The 18999-nt window shown below is 44.6% G+C and overlaps 2 pseudogenes; both read right to left on the bottom strand.

Annotated features, from left to right (window-relative positions):
• LOC125546251 (polyubiquitin-like) overlaps positions 1–18999 on the bottom strand; it is a 242986-nt pseudogene that overhangs the window by 201715 nt on the left and 22272 nt on the right.
• On the bottom strand, positions 2088–15987 carry LOC125546185 (receptor-like protein kinase FERONIA; annotated as a pseudogene).

Raw genomic sequence — 18999 nt, forward strand, 5'->3', positions numbered from 1 at the left:
TGAAGCAAACATAAGCCGTAGACGAGTACATTTGAGAAACCGGAGACACGAGGAGTAAAAAATTTACTCCTCAAAGGGATAAGGGATCGGCTAGGTATCCAAAAACTACACGGTTTATCTCACGGAATCAAATGAAAACTCATACTCCATAGAGAAAATCAGAGTTGGGAACGCCAAACGTGCCTAGTCTCCAAAATTGTGCCTTCAAGGAGGTCAACAAAATGTAAGAATTTGACTTAGTATAAATTGATTGTAGATATCAATACATTGTTTCATAAACTTGGTCAAACATATTTTTTTTAAGTTAGAGCAAAACTAAACCTTCAAAGAATTTGGAATCAAAGTACTAGTTGATAGTATTATACGAAGCATCATCACTTGCATGAAATGCATCCATTTTTTTAAGATATTATATTTGTATGACAGTTACTTCTACTTATGAGAAGCTCATGGGAAGCTTCCCGGCGAAGAGGAAAGTTCTGAAATTTCCAGACATATGGATGGCAACTACCGTTGGTGAGAAATTTATGCCGCAAGAAGAAAAGTAGAAAACCATATGGACGGTAGGGCAGGTAGGGGTGGGTCGGGGTGCCGCGTGTCAGTTGGGTTGACCCGCCTGCGCCTGGTCCGTGGACCACGGGCCCACGTCGTCAGTGCCTTGGAGGAGATATTTGTATGTCTCAAAAAAATAAAAAATAAACATCTCCTCTGGTCTCCTCACTCTCTTCTACCGTGTATCCTCCTCCGCCGCCGCAGCGCCGCCCGCACGCCATACCTACTGCTGTACTCCACAGGAGCGGAGCGGAGATCTTCCTCTTCTTCTCGGTAGCCCCCGGCGAGTTCTCGGCAGGTGGTCGGGCGCCGTCTCTGTTTTGCGGCCGCCACACCACATGCCGCTCACGCCAATGGCCCAAGCGCAGACGCCGGAGCCACAAGGCGGCGCTGTCGGCAGACCCGGGAAGGAGAAGCAGCGGTAAGGCGGTGTTCCTCTGCAGTTCATGGCCTCTGTGGTGTACGTACATGAAGAATTTTGAAAAGAGGGGACTCGCATTGCCACTCAATGATACCAATCGAGAACAAAGATTAACCAGTGTAGTGTTGTGAGTGGACATACAGGAGTGACATTGCCATGTTTATCGCCTCAGGATACTCTCTGTTGTGGACAATCATTTTGACCTGTGCCGGCCAGATGGGTTTACAGACAGAGGTGACTGCAGATGCAAATTGCTGAATTTTTTTGACCTGCTCTTTGTATGAAACGCCCATGTCTAATGGTATGTAGTAGTACCAAGTAGGAATTCTTATTCGAGATGTACTTTCTTCCCTTTTTGCTGCTTATTTCTGACAGATATACATACATGCTCTGTTTTCTGGGGAGGGAGAAGAATGCACTTGGAGTTGGGAGGATCTAAGACTCAGCAGAGCATTCTAGTTTCAGCACCTTCTGTCATTGGTCATTTGGTCTCTACAGGATGGTTCTCAACAGGCAAGAATCTTCCCCTTTGCTCAACATTTATTTATTTTCAACTTATTTTATGACACATTACATAGTTGATAGCGAAACCAGAAAGGTTAACTGTTAATCGTGCATCTACGAAAAGACTGTAGGAAACTCTCCTACAGTCATTCACATTTATAAAAAAAAAATCGTGCATCTACGAAAGTGTGAGCCATTGCGTCTTGTATTCCGTATCCTGCTTAGTGGACATAGTCTGTAACCATTTTGTGTCAGGTTAACTTAATTGTTTTGGTTCGGCTATACAAAATTGACCTTGCTGGTCCGCATTATCCATGAGTTCACTGATGTCTCAGCTTCTGATTTTAAGAACCCTTTCACTGTACTTTTTCTATTAAGAAAGGGAAATCTTTGAATGGCCTGATACTTTCATGTATGTCTTGGCACAAAACATGGAAAGATTGAGCTGCATCATAGTACATATTGGTAGTACATATATCAATTCAACAACTTACAGTATTATCAGTTAGGAACATAATCAGAATGTACAGTTGCGCAGACATATATATGAAACTGCTAAACAGCAGACCCGCTAGTACATAAGGAGCAAATCCACCTGTAAGTTGTAAATCTTAATCTACCTGCTTTACAAAATCAGCAGATCATAACTAAAAGTCCTGAACGTACAGGAGTTCCTTCTTATCGGCCATCTGGATGCATGATCTCTGAGAATACAGCTTTCTTTCCTGAGAGGCTCATTGTTGAACCTGAAGATGGTCGCACCATGGGGGCCATGAGTGATGGCATGTTCAATAATGGTGTATCCTCAGAGAGGTTCTGGTCGTCCTCCTGCAGCTGTAGTGCGACCTGGAGGCTCCACAGAACATCACCCATAGATGGCCTATCCAGGCTATGTTCAGCAACACATTGCTCTGCAGTCTCTGCAAATTTTCTGAAGCACTGGGGGTGATTTTGTCCATAAGATAGGGGTCGATGATCTCGTTGAGCACGCCTTTCCTCTGGCAAGACAGCGCCCATTCACGCAAGCCCACTTGCTCCTCAAACAAAACAACCCCAAAGGAGTACACATCTGATTTGTTGGTGAGTCTCTGCCGTGGGAAGTACTCAGGATCTAGATATCCAAAGGTGCCTTTCACAACAGTGCTCACATGGGTGTTGTCCACATCGGCAGTAGCCTTAGATAACCCAAAGTCGGAAACCTTTGCGACCCACTTGTCATCCAACAGAATGTTGGTACTCTTCACATCACGGTGGATGATGGTCCGCTGCGCACCGGTGTGCAGGTAGTGCAGCCCCAGTGCGGCTCCAATGCATATCACAAGACGGTGCCCCCATGGCAATGGTGGTTTGTCGGTGTTGTACAAGTGCTCCTGAAGTGTCCCATTGGACATGTAATCATATAGCAAGATCATCTCGGACTCTTCATCGCAATAGCCAATCAGTGACCACTAGTGCAGAACCGGGCAATAGCACCGGTTCGTAAGGCCCTTTAGTGCCGGTTCAAGAACCGGTACTAAAGGTTCGGCACTAAAGCCCCCCCCCCTTTAGTACCGGTTCAGCATGAATCGGTGCTAAAGGGGAACCACGTGGCACGAGTCAGCTCCGGGGGCCGGGAGCCCTTTAGTACCGGTTGGTAACACCAACCGGTACTAAATGGTTGTGGGTTTTTTGGTTTTATGATTTTTTTTTTCATTTAATTTTGTGTTTTCCATTTTAATTCTTTTTCGTTTGCTGGTATTTTACGGTACTACACATTGTACACGTTATGCATATATATATATATATATATAAATAGAATTTCTAGTAGAACCAATCATATATATATCATCAGTGTCTCACAAACCATATTAATTCACACATACACACATGTATAGCTATATACAATTTCTCCTACATATGCATGTTGCCTTCGGAGCCAGTGGCATTAGCCTAATTGGTGCCTTCGGAGCACGATGACAATTGGAAGTGGTTCATGGGGGCGGTAGCGGGTAATAGTATTCTCCCTTCGGATTTATGACCTGGTCGAGCAAAAATCCCGCTATTTCCTCTTAAAGTGCTTCTACGCGCTCCGTTGGTAGGAGCTTGTCCCGCACCTCTTTGAACTGTTAAGAAGGAGATCAATATGCATGTGTATTAATTGTGTGACTAGATATCGATAATGGTGTAAAAATTGTGAATAGTGTTCTGACAAGCGTACCCATTCCTGTCTTTGAGATCTGCTCCTTTCGGACGCCATCATGCGAATGTTCTCGCAAATGCAGAATGCACACAGATCAGTCCCCTGTGCCTGCTTCAGGGCCTTTATTACGAGAATGGAATTTAATTTGATCAGATAATAATTAATCAAGCATGATAATTAAAGAGATGGCAGCTAGCTAGCTACGTAGCTGGTACTACTTAATTACTTACCTTGGCTCGAAACCATTTCAGCTTTGGTTTCCATTCGCCTTCCGTGACGCTGATGAACCTTGCCCAAGCCCTGCTCGCCGACAAAGAAAATGAATAAAGGGGTTATTAAATAGTTCATATCATGAAATGACGAATTACTAAATAGGCCGAGATATATAGTTAATAATAATTGAAATTACCTGTTGACTATCCCAAACAAGATGTTATAATCACTTTGTTTTTTAAGTAGCGAGTCCAGTATTTCAACTGTTCCGGCGTCAACTTTAATGATACACAAGATCCAGTGAAATCTGCATGCATACACGTTTGCATGTCTTAATTAAGCGGGCATATGTAAGCAAAAATATGTAGCTAGCTAGCTAGTAGGCAAAAACAGAGAATTTGTAGTACAAGAAAGTGTGACTCACTGAAAGTTGTAAGGAAGTAGTATATCTTCATTGTATTTGAGGCGCTTCAAGAACTCTACCATGCTGTCCTCTACCTCTTTTTCTTGATGCTTGTTCATTTTCCATGTGTATTCATTAACGGTGTTTGGGTCAATGAACCCAATGCCATAGCGTCCACCTTTTCTCATTTCATACATCTTCATCCTGCATAATACCACAGAAAAGAATATAGTGAGGATAATTACAGGTAATGATTAATCAAAAGGATCACTACAGCTAGCTTGAGACTTAAATTACAGAAAGAAATCACTTACAGACAATAGCAACTGACGATAGATTTGTTGAGTGCGTCTTGATTGTATAACTGAAACAGTTCAGGATACTCAACGGCCACAGCTTTCTCATGGTAGTAATCATCCTTCTTGACATTCACCATGAGGGACTCTCGATTGGATCTCTTGGTAATGTCCATGTACCATTGATGCAATTCATACATTCTCGTTGGGAGCTTATTGACATCTTCTGGCTCGACCAAAGGTTGGCCCCGGACATATTTTCGTTTTATTTCCTCCTCTGTAATCCCAGGTATGTCCTCGATCTCGAGGAGTTGTCCAACAGTGATCTTGAGTTCTTCAGCCTGCATTATATGCTCCTGGGTTATTACCACATCGCCCACCTCGGGAACGTAAACTGTTTGGCCACAATAATATTGGGCGCGCGTACTGTCACGTGTTGTTGGCGGCACAACAAGCGGGTGGATCGATTGCGCCGCCTGTTTTCCCAGCTGGGCAACGGTTTTCCCGCATTTTTTGACAGCTGCTTGTTGTTTGCTCGAGCTCGAGCTCGCCTCCTTCTGTAGACGTCGTCGATGTAACTTCCTGATGTGGCGCTTATAGTCTGTGTCAACAGGCTTATGAGCTGGTGGTTGAGCCATACGAATGAAGTGGTCAACTACTTCCACAGGCACTTTCTCCCTTGGCGGCGGTGGCGGTTTCGGTCCAAAATGGGCGTCGACTTCTGCTTGCACTATGGCATTGGTTTGCTCCTCGGTCCTATCGTAAGCCCTCACAGGAAGAGGAGTAGTGAGGTTTCGACCATATTTATATCGCTTGCCTCCGCATGTACTTCCTGTACTATGACCTCGACTCGTACCGCTACGCACCATAGCTGCGGGGTGTCTCTTCTGCGATTGTTGAGGCGGCGGAGACGGCTGACGGGGCTGAGTTGGACGAGGAGGAGTGGCCTGAAGCTGTGCCGGACTTGCAGTGGCCTGAGGTTGTGCCGGACTTGGAGGAGGAGTGGACGTCTGACGCTGTGTCAGACTTGGAGGAGGAGTGGCCTGACACTTTGCTGGACTTGGAGGAGGAGGAGTGGCCTCACGCGTTGGTGGACTTGGAGGAGCGGGAGTCTGCTGACTCGGTGGCGGACTTCGACGATGAGTCGGGTGACGCGGTGTCGGTGGCCTTCGAAAGATGATGCAATCCTTTCTCCATAGGATGACACGATGTATGGCCTCTCCCAATGTGTGCTCGTCGTCACCTCTAGGAATGTCAAGCTGTAGCTCCGAATATGGGTCCACCACCTCATCAACCAAGACACGAGCATAGCCCGCTGGAATCGGGTTGCAATGGAAGGTTGCCTCGGGGGAATTTGAAAAAGCAATGGCGTCCGCCACCTTTATGGATATGTTCTTCATTTTGAAGTGTAGCTCGCAGTTAGTGTTCTCCGTGATGACATCCACGGGGTATCTATCCAGCACTACTGCGTCGCCCGGGGCGGAACCCATGCTGCTTCTCAGCATGGATGGGGCGGTGGTATCCAATGCTGGATCATCCGCTAGCTGCTGCAGATGCTGAGACCCCCTTTGTTGGCTAAGTGAGTTGATCTGCTCCTGCTGCCGCTGGAATTTAGCTGCCAATTCCGCTTGACTTGCTTCTAGGCCTTGAAGGCGTTCATAGTCCCGCTTCCTCTGCTCCTCCTCCATCTTCCTCTTCTTCTCCTCCGCAATCTTCTTTCTCGCACGGGTTCTGTAGTCGGCGTTCCAGTCCGAAAACCCCTCATACCACGGAAGAGCGCCCTTGCCTCGTGTTCTTCCCGGGTGTTCAGGATTTCCCAGGGCACGCGTAAGCTCGTCGTTCTCTCTGTTGGGCTGGAACACCCCCGATCGAGCCTCTTCTATTGCAACAAGTAGCGCATCGTCGGCTCCGTTCAGACATGCCTTCGTCGAAACATTGCCTGTCTTCGGGTCCAACTCCCCCCCATGCACATAGAACCAAGTCCTGCACCTGGGGGGCCAGCTCTTAGTAACCGGAGTGACACTTGCATCCTCCATCTCTTTCTCAGACTTATCCCACTTAGGCATTGCCACCGCGTAGCCACCTGCCCCAGCTTATGAAACTTATCCTTTTTTCGGCATTCTTCTTGTTTATTCTCGACCGTTCCTTAGCTAATTCTGAATCCTTGAATTTCACGAAATCGTCCCAATGAGCACTTTGATTCTCTAGTATCCCCTCGAATACTGGAGTCTTCCTTCCTCCCTTGACGTACTTCTCCCACGTCATTCTCTTGAGGTTCTTGAATGCAACCGCCATCTTCCTAAAAGCAGCGTCCTTGACTTTCCGCACATCTGTTTCTGTGATATTATCTGGTAGGGTGAAATGTTCCATGAGAGTATCCCAAAGCAGTTTTTTTTATTCTCGTCGACAAAAGTAACATCTGGACGTGGCTTTGCTGGCTTTCTCCATTCTTGAAGGGAGATCGGGAGTTGGTCCTTCACAAGAACTCAGCACTGACGAACGAACTTGTCCGCAATCTTCTTAGGCGCTAATGGTTCGCCATTAGGTTTGAATGCCTCGATATTGTACTTTACGCCCTCCTTCAACTTTTTGTTCGGGCCTCGTTTCGTCCTTGTGCCTGAAGATTTGCTCGATCCGGATGGCTGAAAGAAGAAAGATCGATTCGTTAATATATCTTCAACTCATTTAAAACATGCGATGATCACCAGATTCCTGCTTATATAAATATATATACCTCCCCGGTGTTTGTTGTTTCAGGATCAACATGTTCTTCGTCGTAGTTCATGACTTCATCTTCTCGGTCGTCGCGATCGAATATCATATCACCCTCTTCGGTGTTGTTTAGAAATTCGGAGCCGTCAAAATCTTCTTCATTCTGATCATCATCTGGCCCGCGTATGATATCGAACATGGTTTGTTCTCTCTCTCTGTCGGTATTGTCCGCCATAGCTTTTATTTAACTATGCCAAAAGAAATATAAAACAATTTATTATAATCTCGAATAATAGATATAATCTCGAATACATCGTCTCGAATAATAGATATAATCTCGAATACATCGTCTCGAATAATAGATTTAATCTCGAATACGTCGTCTCGAATAATAGATATAATCTCGAATACATCGTCTCAAATAATATGTATAATCTCGAATAAATCATCTCAAATATTATATATCGAATACATCACTAGCTAGCTAACTAGCTAATAAAGATCGAATACTAGAGAGTAATCTAGGCGGTGGACAACCAAAGTGAAGGAACCATCACTGGATCATAGCTCGGGTGATCTCCCCAAAGAACCTGCCAGGTATTGGAGAACCTGACGTCCATAGCAGCCATGTAGCGATGGACGTGCTCGTCCTCCTCCCTGACACGGCGACGTACCACCTCCGGCGGGGCCGGCTCCCTCCGCACCGAAAGTGGCCCACGCGAATGCCACCAAAGGAGATGAGGGTCGACGACGGGACCCGGGGCCGGGTTCCTCACCAAGCGTCGCGCCACTGAAGGTAGCACCTCCCAGTGCCAGCCCGGCGGAGCCCAGTCCCGGACATGGGTCCTCTGAAGCAGGACGTCGTCGCGAACGGGTCGACGGCGAGGATGCGGGCCGGGCATCGTCGACAACAAATACTATATGCAAATGTAACACTAATTATGCTATCATTGCATATGTCAAAATTCTATATGGTATTTCATACTAATTAAGCATCTAACACAAAAAACAGAAAAAACAACTTCTATACATCCATTAAAAACAGAAAAACAACATTATATAAAAAAATTCCATACTAATTAAACACTAATTAGATCCATCTAACATGCATTCATACATATATACTAGTGAAAAAATAATAATCTGAAAAATCTAAACTAATTAAACATACAAAATACGTATATACTAATTAACTTAAGGAAATGTGCGTGTGTGTGTGTTCATCATGCATGCTTGTGTGTGTGTATATGGGCTCGGGGGGGGGCATGGTGGCCACCGGGGGCGAGGGAGAGCTCACAGCGGGGCGACGGCGACGGCGAGGCGACGGCCTGGGGCGGCGACGGGCCGGGGCGTGACGGGGACGGGCCCGGGGCGGCGACGGAGACGAGGGCGGCGACGGCGACGGGGGCGGCGACGGGGACAGGGGCGGCGACGGGGATGAGGGCGGCGACGAGGATGGGGGCGGCGACGGCAACGGCGTGCGACGGGGGCGGCGTAGGACGGGGGCGGCGACGGCGTCGATCGATCGGGAAGAAACAAAGGGGGGAGAATAAAATTTTTCGAAGTGCTGTATATATAGAAGGCACCTTTAGTACCAGTACTAAAGACCCCCCCCCCCTTTAGTACCGGTTGTTGCCACGACCCGGTACTAAAGGGGGTGCGCTGCCAGGCGAGGGGCGCAGAAGTTTAGTCCCACCTCGCTAGCTGAAGGGCGCTCACACCTGCTTATAAGCCCCGGCGTCGCTGCTGTCTCGAGCTCCTCTCTAAAGCAGGCCTTCTAGGCCTACCTCTGCTACTCTGCCCTGTGGGGCCTATTGCGCTTGCGGGCCTGCATCCTGGCCCAACAACAGGTTGGGTTTCTAGTCGTATGCAGGCCGCTGTGGCCCGGTAGGTGGGCTTTTTTTCATTTAGTTTTTTCTTTTCTGCTTTATTTATTTTGTTTTATTTATTTTTAGTTGTTTTTTGCTTTATTTAGAGTTTCTTTGTGAATATTTTTGATAGTTTTTAGAAACTTTCAGTTAGTGCCGGTAGTTTTTAAATTTGAATAGTTTAAATTTTAAATTATTCGAAATTTGTGTGAATCACTAGTTTGTGAATAACTTAACTTTAAAAATACATTTTTCAGTGATTCTTTTTTATTATGTTTAATATTAGTGTGTTTTATCATTATATTCAATTTGGTAATGCTTAAGTTATTTAAAAATGAAATGCCTTCGTAACGAATGAGTTTTCGTCCGAAACCCTGATACTTCGAAACAGATTGTCCATTTTGTACACGAAGTGTATCCAGTTTTTGCAGTAACCCTCTCTACTTTTTTGCACATGCTATGTGGGTGAAATTATGATACCATGCCAGCTTTCATCCTTTTCTGAGTTCATTTGAAATGCTTTTCAATTTCAGGGTCATTTAGCTGAAAAAATCAATAAATGCATGAAAGAATTTGCTTGCACATAAAATTTCTTCGCGTTTCAAATGCCAAAACACATAACTAGCTACCCTAACTATTACAGAGATTCCCTCCTGGGTGTGAAACACAGAAGAAAGTGATGATAGCTAAGCCGATCACATCCCAGATCTTTGGGTGTGAAACTTTTTCTTCGCGTGTGTCCCTTTGCGTCGTAGCCATGGAAAATCTTCATCATTTAACGGGATGCTCGGGTCAATATTCACTGTGAATGGAGCAATTTCATCAAACTTTTCATAATCTTCTGACTTTTCTGTCTTGTCATCCACTCCCACGATGTTTCTCTTCCCAGAAAGAACTATGTGCCGCTTTGACTCATCGTACGATGCATTCGCTTCCTTATCTTTTCTTTTTCTTGGTTTGGTAGACATGTCCTTCACATAGAAAACCTGTGCCACATCATTGGCTAGGACGAATGGTTCGTCTGCATACGCAAGATTGTTGAGATCCATTGTTGTCATTCCGTACTGCGGGTCTTCCGTACCCCGCCTCGTGTCATATTGACCCATTTGCACCGAAACAAAGGGACCTTCAAACCACGTCGATAGTCAAGTTCTCATATGTCCTGTATATAACCATAATATGTTTCCTTTCCCGTCTTGGTTTCTGCATCAAAGCGGACACCACTGTTTTGGTTGGTGCTCTTCTTATCTTGGGCAATCGTGTAAAATGTATTACCATTTATCTCGTACCCTTTGAAAGTCATTATATTCGAAGATGGTAACTGGGACAGCAAGTACAGGTCATCTTCAATAGAGGTGTCATGCATGGTAAGTGCTTGCAACCAGCTGGCGAAACTCCTGGTTTGTTCACGTGTAATCCAGTCATCAGACTGCTCCGGATGTTTGGAGCGTAGCAAATTCTTGTGTTCATCCATATACAGAGCCACCAAGGCGGAATTCTGTAGAACTGTGTAGTGTGCTTCAGTGAGAGAATGTCCGTCCATACATATTATTTGTTCCCCTCCTAGCATGCCTTTTCCATCCAGTCTGCCCTTATGCCGCGATTCAGGAACACCAATCGGCTTAAGGTTAGGAATAAAGTCAATACAAAACTCAATGACCTCCTCATTTTGATGGCCCTTGGAGATGCTTCCTTCTGGCCTAGCACGGTTATGAACATATTTCTTTAAGACTCCCATGAACCTCTCAAAGGGGAACATATTGTGTAGAAATACAGGACCCAAAATGTTAATCTCTTCGCATAGGTGAACTAGGACGTGCGTCATGATGTTGAAGAAGGATGGTGGGAACACCAACTCGAAACTGACAAGACATTGCACCAAATCATTCTGTAACCTTGGTATGATTTCCGAGAGATTGCATTGAGAAATGCACATAGCTTCACAATGGCTAATCGAACGTTTTCCGGTAGAAGCCCCCTCAATGCAACCGGAAGCAGTTGCGTCATAATCACGTGGCAGTCATGAGACTTTAGGTTCTGGAACTTTTTCTCTGCCATGTTTATTATTCCCTTTATATTCGACGAGAAGCCAGACGGTACCTTAATACTGAGCAGGCATTCAAAGAAGATTTCCTTCTCTTCTTTGGTAAGAGCGTAGCTTGCATGACCCTGATGTATGCCGTCTTTTCCGTGCATACGTTGCTGGTCCTCCCGTGCCTCAGGTGTATCTTTTTTCTTCCCATACACGTCCAAGAAGCCAAGCAGGGTCACACAAAGATTCTTCGTCACGTGCATCACGTCGATTGCGGAGCGGACCTCGAGGTCTTTCCAATAGGGCAAGTCCCAAAATATAGATTTCTTCTTCCACATGGGTGCGTGTCCGTCAGCGTCATTCGGAACAGGTTGTCCACCAGGACCCTTTCCAAAGACCACCTTCAAATCCTTGGCCATATCATGTACATCAGCACCAGTACGGTGGCGAGGCTTCGTCCGGTGATCTGCCTCACCTTTAAAATGCTTGCCTTTCTTTCTTACGGGATGCCTGCTCGGAAGAAATCGACGATGTCCCAGGTACACATTCTTCTTACAATTAGCCAAATATATACTGTCGGTATCGTCCAAACAGTGCGTGCATGCGCGGTATCCCTTGTTTGTCTGTCCTGAAAGGTTACTGAGAGCAGGCCAATCATTGATGGTCACGAACAGCAATGCCTTTAGGTCAAATTCTTCCCCCATGTGCTCATCCCACGCACGTACACCTGTTCCATTCCACAGTTGTAAGAGTTCTTCAACTAATGACCTTAGGTACACATCAATGTCGTTGCCGGGTTGCTTAGGGCCTTGGATGAGCACTGACATCATAATGAACTTCCGCTTCATGCACAACCAAGAAGAAGGTTATACAAACATAGAGTCACAGGCCAGGTACTATGGTTGCTGCTCTGCTCCCCAAAGGGATTAATGCCATCTGCGCTTAGACCAAACCATACGCTCCTTGCATCATCTGCAAACTCCTTCCCGTACTTTCTTTCGATTTTTCTCCACTGCGACCCGTCAGCGGGTACTCTCAACTTTCCGTCTTTCTTACGGTCTTCTCTGTGCCATCGCATCGCCTTGGCATGCTCTTTGTTTTGGAACAAACGTTTCAACCGTGGTATTATAGGAGCATACCACATCACCTTGGCAAGAATCTTCTTCCTGGGGCGCCGGCCCTCAACATCACCAGGGTCATCGCAGCTGATCTTATAGCGCAATGCACCACATACCGGGCAAGCGTTCAAATCCTCGTACTCACCGCGGTAGAGGATGCAATCATTAAGGCATGCATGTATCTTCTGCACCTCTAACCCTAGAGGGCAGACAGCCTTCTTTGCTTCGTACGTACTCTTGGGCAATTCATTGTCCTTTGGAAGCATATCCTTTATCATTACCAGCAACTTTCAAAATCCCTTGTCAGATACACCATTCTCTGCCTTCCATTGCAGCAATTCCAGTGTGGTGCCCAGCTTTTTCTTGTCACCTACGCAATTCGGGTACAACAATTTTTTGTGATCCTCTAACATGCGCTGCAACTTCTTCTTCTCCAAATCACTTGCGCAGTTTCTCTTTGCATCGGCAATGGCCCGACCTAGATCATCAACGGGCTCATCTGATGCCTCTTCTTCAGCTTCTTCCCGCATTGCCGGCTCAGCTTCTTCCCGCATTACCTACTCAGCTTCTTCCCCCATTGTTGTATCATCGTATTCAGGGAACCCATGGCCATGATAGCTATCGTCGTCCTCTTCTTCTTCATTGTCTTCCGTCATAACCCCTCTTTCTCCGTGCTTGGTCCAAACATTATAATGGGGCATGAAACCGGACTTAAACAGGTGAACGTGAATGGTTCTTGACGTAGAGTAATTGTGACCATTCTTACAGCGAGCACATGGACAAGGCATAAAACCATCCGCCCGCTTGTTTGCCTCAGCCGCAAGCAGAAAAGTATGCACGCCCTCAACGAACTGGGGAGAGCATTGGTCATCGTACATCCATTGCCGGCTCATCTTCATTACATAACACTGAATAGACCAAATTAATACAAGTTCATACATAAAGTTCATACAACACTTAAATGCAACAAACAAATAACTCTCTAGCTAAAGCATTTAAATGCAGCAACAAATACGATCAAGATTGCAACTAAGGTAACAATGGATCCAACAGCATAATGATACCAAGCCTCACTATCGATGGCATATTTTCTAATCTTTTTAATCTTCAAGCGCATTTTCTCCATCTTGATCTTGTGATCATCGATGACATCGGCAACATGCAACTCCAATTCCATCTTCTCCCCCTCAATTCTTTTCAATTTTTCTTTCAAGTACTCGTTTTCTCTTTCAACTAAATTTAACCTCTCGGCAATAGGGTCGGTTGGAATTTCCGGTTCACATACCTCCTAGAAAAAATTTCTATGTCAACTTGATGGGCATAATTTGTCATAAACACGAAATGCAACTAGTTTTAAAAGAGAATATACATACCACATCCGAATCATAACAAGGACTAGGGCCGACGGGGACGGATATCAAAACCATGGCACTATATGTATAACAAACAACGTACGGGTAAGATAATTATACGAGTAACTATATATCCAAATCACACAAACATCAATTTTTATATAAAATTTCATGAACAAGAGGCCCACCACAAGGTGGTGCCGGCGACGGGACGGTGCGGGCGATCGACGGTGGCTATGATGGAGATTTAGAAGGCACTAAGTAAACCACACCTACATATGCAAACTAAGTGTTATTTTTGACCTCAAATTGCATATAAATCAAATACTAGCACATATATATATATATATATATATCCTCCCAAATCACTAAACTCACAAATTAATCACTATATAAAGCATTGCAAGAGCTAATCTAGCAATGAGAGATGAAAGGACAAAGTTGCTAACCTTTGTGATCATTTGAATGGATGGGGGCCTTCAAATCTTGACAAATTTTGGGCAAAATGTGTGATGAGCTCGAGAGGAAGAGGGGAAGAACAGAGAGGAGAGGGGAAAGGGGAAGAACAGAGCGAGCTCGGGTGGACAAAGGGTTTATGTAGGACGACCTTTAGTACCAGTTTGTGCCAAGAACCGGTACTAAACGGGCTGGAGGGGCCCCATTCTGACAACATCCTGCCACCACTCTCATTAGCACCGGTTCGTGGCACGAACCGGTGCTAAAGGTTCGCCACGAACCGGTACTAATGAAAGCGGCCCGACTAGCCGTTGGAACCGGCACTAATGTATACATTAGTGCCGGCTCAAATACAAACCGGCACTAATGTGCTTCACGTTTGACCCTTTTTCTACTAGTGGACACAAGGTGGCGATGCCGGAGATTGGTCAACATCTCGATTTCATTCTGAAATTCCTGGATGCCCTGCTGGGACTGAGGGTTACCACGCTTGATTGCCACCTTCAGCCTACCAGCTATCTGACCGTGGTATACATTCCCAAACCCACCTTTGCCTAGGAGAAAGGTCTCATCGAAGTTGTTGGTGGCTTCCTGGATTTGCTTGAACGAGAAGTTGTGGCAAAGCTTCAAATCCTTCGAGTGCGAGGTGGCCAATAGCAATTCTCTATCTCCGTTGGGAGGATGCCCATTGGTCTTGCCATGAGTGTAGTTAGTTTTCTTCCGCCTGTACATAACATAAATGCAGAAACTGGAAATGAACAAAGCCAAGACACCAGAAGCAGCTCCACCACCAATGATCGCTGGGATTCTAGCATTTGTTTTATCTTGACCATGAGATGCTGCCCTATCACGATTTTGCTTGGGTGTAGGGTTGACACCTGCAAGATTATTATTGCTGTTATCCTGTAGCTTGAATACTTCCAGGCCATTTAGAATTGCATCATAATATTGTGGTCGGCTACTGAGATCAGGGTGGAGTGCTACCCACAGATCTGTCTGACCATGACCAACTGTGACAACAACGTAGTTGGTGTAAACTGGTATACCGATTCCTCCGCTCCAAAGAATGACATCCATCTGCTCCACTGCTGTCTGGTTGTTGATGTATATGAAGAAACTCCTCTGGTTTACCTTGGTTATTGGATACTGGATCTCACAGAAATGGAACCTCAGAAGGTAGTAGAACCCTGCATCGACAAGCAAAATCCATGTAAGATTGTACCCCATGTTGATACCTGCATCTCTCCCCATGGATACTGCTGTCTCATAGATATAGATTGGTGCTATGTAATCCGGCATGCGAAGTGGGTAACTGATTGTGACATTTCTGTTTTTGAACAAATTCAAGCCAACTGAAGATCCAGAAATATAGCGGCCGTGATCTTCCCATGAGCGGTAAAAGCCATTATCATATCTCGCAGGGAGCGTCGTACCCCCAACATTAAGACGGTACATTGTTTCAAGGGCTATGCTAGAGGAAATTGGGAATAGATCTGGGTTCCCACCATTCGTGAATCTTGGCACTGGCATCGTGAAAATGTCAGGAGTGTGCACAATTTCAATGCCATTCACAAACGCATAAGACCCAGCATGGTGTGTTGATGGGGAAAATGTGACATTGAGTTGATCTGAAGTAACATTCAAGGAGTATTCACGGATGAGGTAAGTGCGACCCATGGCCTGAGCAGTCTGGAAAGGATTGAAGTCACTTAGAAGGCTATGGATCCCTGCAGTGACACTAAACAAGGCATCTGCAGCAGTATGTTCAGCATAAGAAGTTGGATAGAAGTAGAGCCGAAGGAACATGCGGCCAGGGCCAAACCCAAAAGGATATGTGAAACTCGAAGTGAGGATGCGAGCAGTCATGTAAGGTACTGGGGAAGGAAGTGAAGGGTCCTGGTATGATGCCTTGGCTGAAAAGCCAGGAAAATCTAACCCATAGTTAGCGTCCCCATACCATGTTCGACCATCAGAATCACTGGCATTGCTGGTGGTACCACAGCTTACGCTGAACTGTTCAGAGCCTTTCCAGTCGGCAGACACCACGGGAAACAAGAGAGCTATCAGTGCAAGGCATAGGTAGGCAAATATCTGGAATGATGGATTGAGTAAGCCATTGCTCGTCTGTCAAGATCTAATGCCTGGGACCTTCTCTTCTTTGATATATTGTTCCAAGAGCAAATGTATCAAGCAAATGCAGAGTTTTCAAGAATTTGCGGAACAAAGTTCATTTTCTATCCTTTTCTTGCTTTCTGGTGAATGTGCAACAGGACCTGACCTGAATATGCAGAAAAGAAGGACAAAAAGAATTAATTGCAAACTGAGTTGAGGACTAACCTGATTTACACCAATATTAGTCAACAAGAAAATGACCCACCATAGCGTTTGAAAAGACTAGGACAGTTATGAAGGACTTTATGTCTAACCACCAACTACAAATTACAAACCCTACAAGAGCCGTAGAAAGCTAATAATTTGAAAACAAGTCAAGACTACTTGCTGTTGGAACATGGGAGTAGCAGATGTGTTTCCCAGTCAAAAAGCATATTATGGTTGCCATAAGATGACAAACTTCCATTCAAATTACCATCTCATCATGTTTTATGTAAATAGGAACATCATTACAGCCGGGGATTTGAGTATGCACTATAATTCTCCAATTTATCTTACCAGTCATGCACCTATGATTTTAGTATGCACTAAATCTTGGGATACGCCCTCCTGTTCTGTATATGTTGTACGGCTAGAGAGATATCCCAAAAATTAGAGATATATATTATTAGTTGGTAGCGTTTTAGTAGTTGCTATCTTTAGATATTAGCTCTATATAAGGAGGTCCACTTGTACTTGTTACAATTAAGCAGGGAATAAACTGATCTAATCCTTTCTGTAAAAGAACTGATCTAATCCCGGTGTCCTTTCTCGAGTCCTCCCCTGCCCCTGAAGCACGGCAGCCATTAAGGTGCTGTCGTGCCTCTTGCAGTTCCAGTTACTTAATCCTAACATGCTCCATAACACCTCCCATAATAGAGATTAAGTTTAGCATCCATTATTATGCTAACAAATCTCAAGGAGTGCACAAATAAAGAGAAGTAATCAAAGAAGGGATTGAAGAAATCATAAGGTTGCGTGTACCTGATAAGATAGCTGAAGTTGCCAGTGAAGACAAGGTCGAATGTCTACAGGACGGATGATACATCATTGGCAGTGTAGCTACGCCTTGGGTTGGTGGTCTAAGGACCAGGCGATCAGAAAACGGAGGATAAATGCAGTGGAGTTTGACAAACAAGTACCTATGCTTTGTACAAAATACGATGAATAACTATTTTCTTTTTACATGTAGTATTTCTGTTTTTAGCTTCTACTGATTTCAGCACATCAAATTTATACGCCCTCGAAAGATTGGCTTGTAATCATGCTTATAAAGTATGTTTAAATCCTTTCCTATCTGAGAATTCAGTTGTTTTAATTATCATCTCATATTGTGTGCTCTCACCATTCCATATCACACCTCGACAGCAGGAACATGACACTTCAGTAAAATTTATGCTCTATTCCATACATACACCCATTATAGTTTAGGTACTTCTACTGTTTGAAAATACTTGGCTGGAACATGGTAAAATACATGTGCATGCATTCTTTTGTACAAAATTATGTTCTATTCCACGTAGAAAGAAAGAAAAGAAATACTTATATTATGAAATGTACTAAACTGACCTGACCACATCCTTAAATCTGAAATAGGGACAAGAAACTAAGGAAGATGGTGTGATCGAGAAAACGGAAAATGCAAGAAAGAAATACTTATATTATGAAATGTACTAAACTGACCTGACCACCACTAATAGAAAAAGGGTCAATCGTGAAGCACATTAGTGCCGGTTTGTATTTGAGCCGGCACTAATGTATACATTAGTGCCGGTTCCAACGGCTAGCCGGGCCGCTTTCATTAGTACCGGTTCGTGGCGAATCTTTAGCACCGGTTCGTGCCACGAACCGGTACTAATAAGAGTGGTGGCAGGATGTTGCCAGAGTGGGGCCCCTCCAGCACCTTTAGTACCGGTTCGTGCCACGAACCGGTACTAAAGGTCGTCCTATATAAACCCTTCGTCCACCAGCACTCTGTTCTTCCCCCTTTCCCCTCTCCGGCCCTCTCCTCTGTTCTTCCCTTCTTCCTCTCGAGTTCATCACAAAATTTGCCCAAAATTTGTCAAGATTTGAAGGCCCTCATCCATTCAAATGATCACAAAGGTTAGCAACTTTGTCCTTTCATCTCTCATTGCTAGATTAGCTCTTGCATTGGTTTATATAGTGATTAATTTGTGAGTTTAGTAATTTGGGAGGATATATATATATATATATATATATATATATATATGTGCTAGTATTTGATTTATATGCAATTTGAGGTAAAAAATAACACTTAGTTTGCATATGTAGGTGTGGTTTACTTAGTGCCTTCTAAATCTCCATCGTAGCCACCGTCGATCGCCCGCACCGTCCCGTCGCCGGCACCACCTTGTGGTGAGCCTCTTGTTCATGAAATTTTATATAAAAATTGATGTTTGTGATTTGGATATATAGTTACTCGTATAATTATCTTACCCGTACGTTGTTTGTTATACATATAGTGCCATGGTTTTGATATCCGTCCCCGTCGGCCCTAGTCCTTGTTATGATTCGGATGTGGTATGTATATTCTCTTTTAAAACTAGTTGCATTTCGTGTTTATGACAAATTATGCCCATCAAGTTGACATAGAAATTTTTTCTAGGAGGTATCTGAACCTGAAATTCCAACCGACCCTATTGCCGAGAGGTTAAATTTAGTTGAAAGAGAAAACGAGTACTTGAAAGAAAAATTGAAAAGAATTGAGGGGGAGAAGATGGA

The sequence above is a fragment of the Triticum urartu genome, chromosome 3A, assembly GCF_056163025.1.
Source record: "Triticum urartu cultivar PI428250 chromosome 3A, HENAU_Tu73, whole genome shotgun sequence".
Taxonomy (NCBI): Eukaryota; Viridiplantae; Streptophyta; class Magnoliopsida; order Poales; family Poaceae; genus Triticum; species Triticum urartu.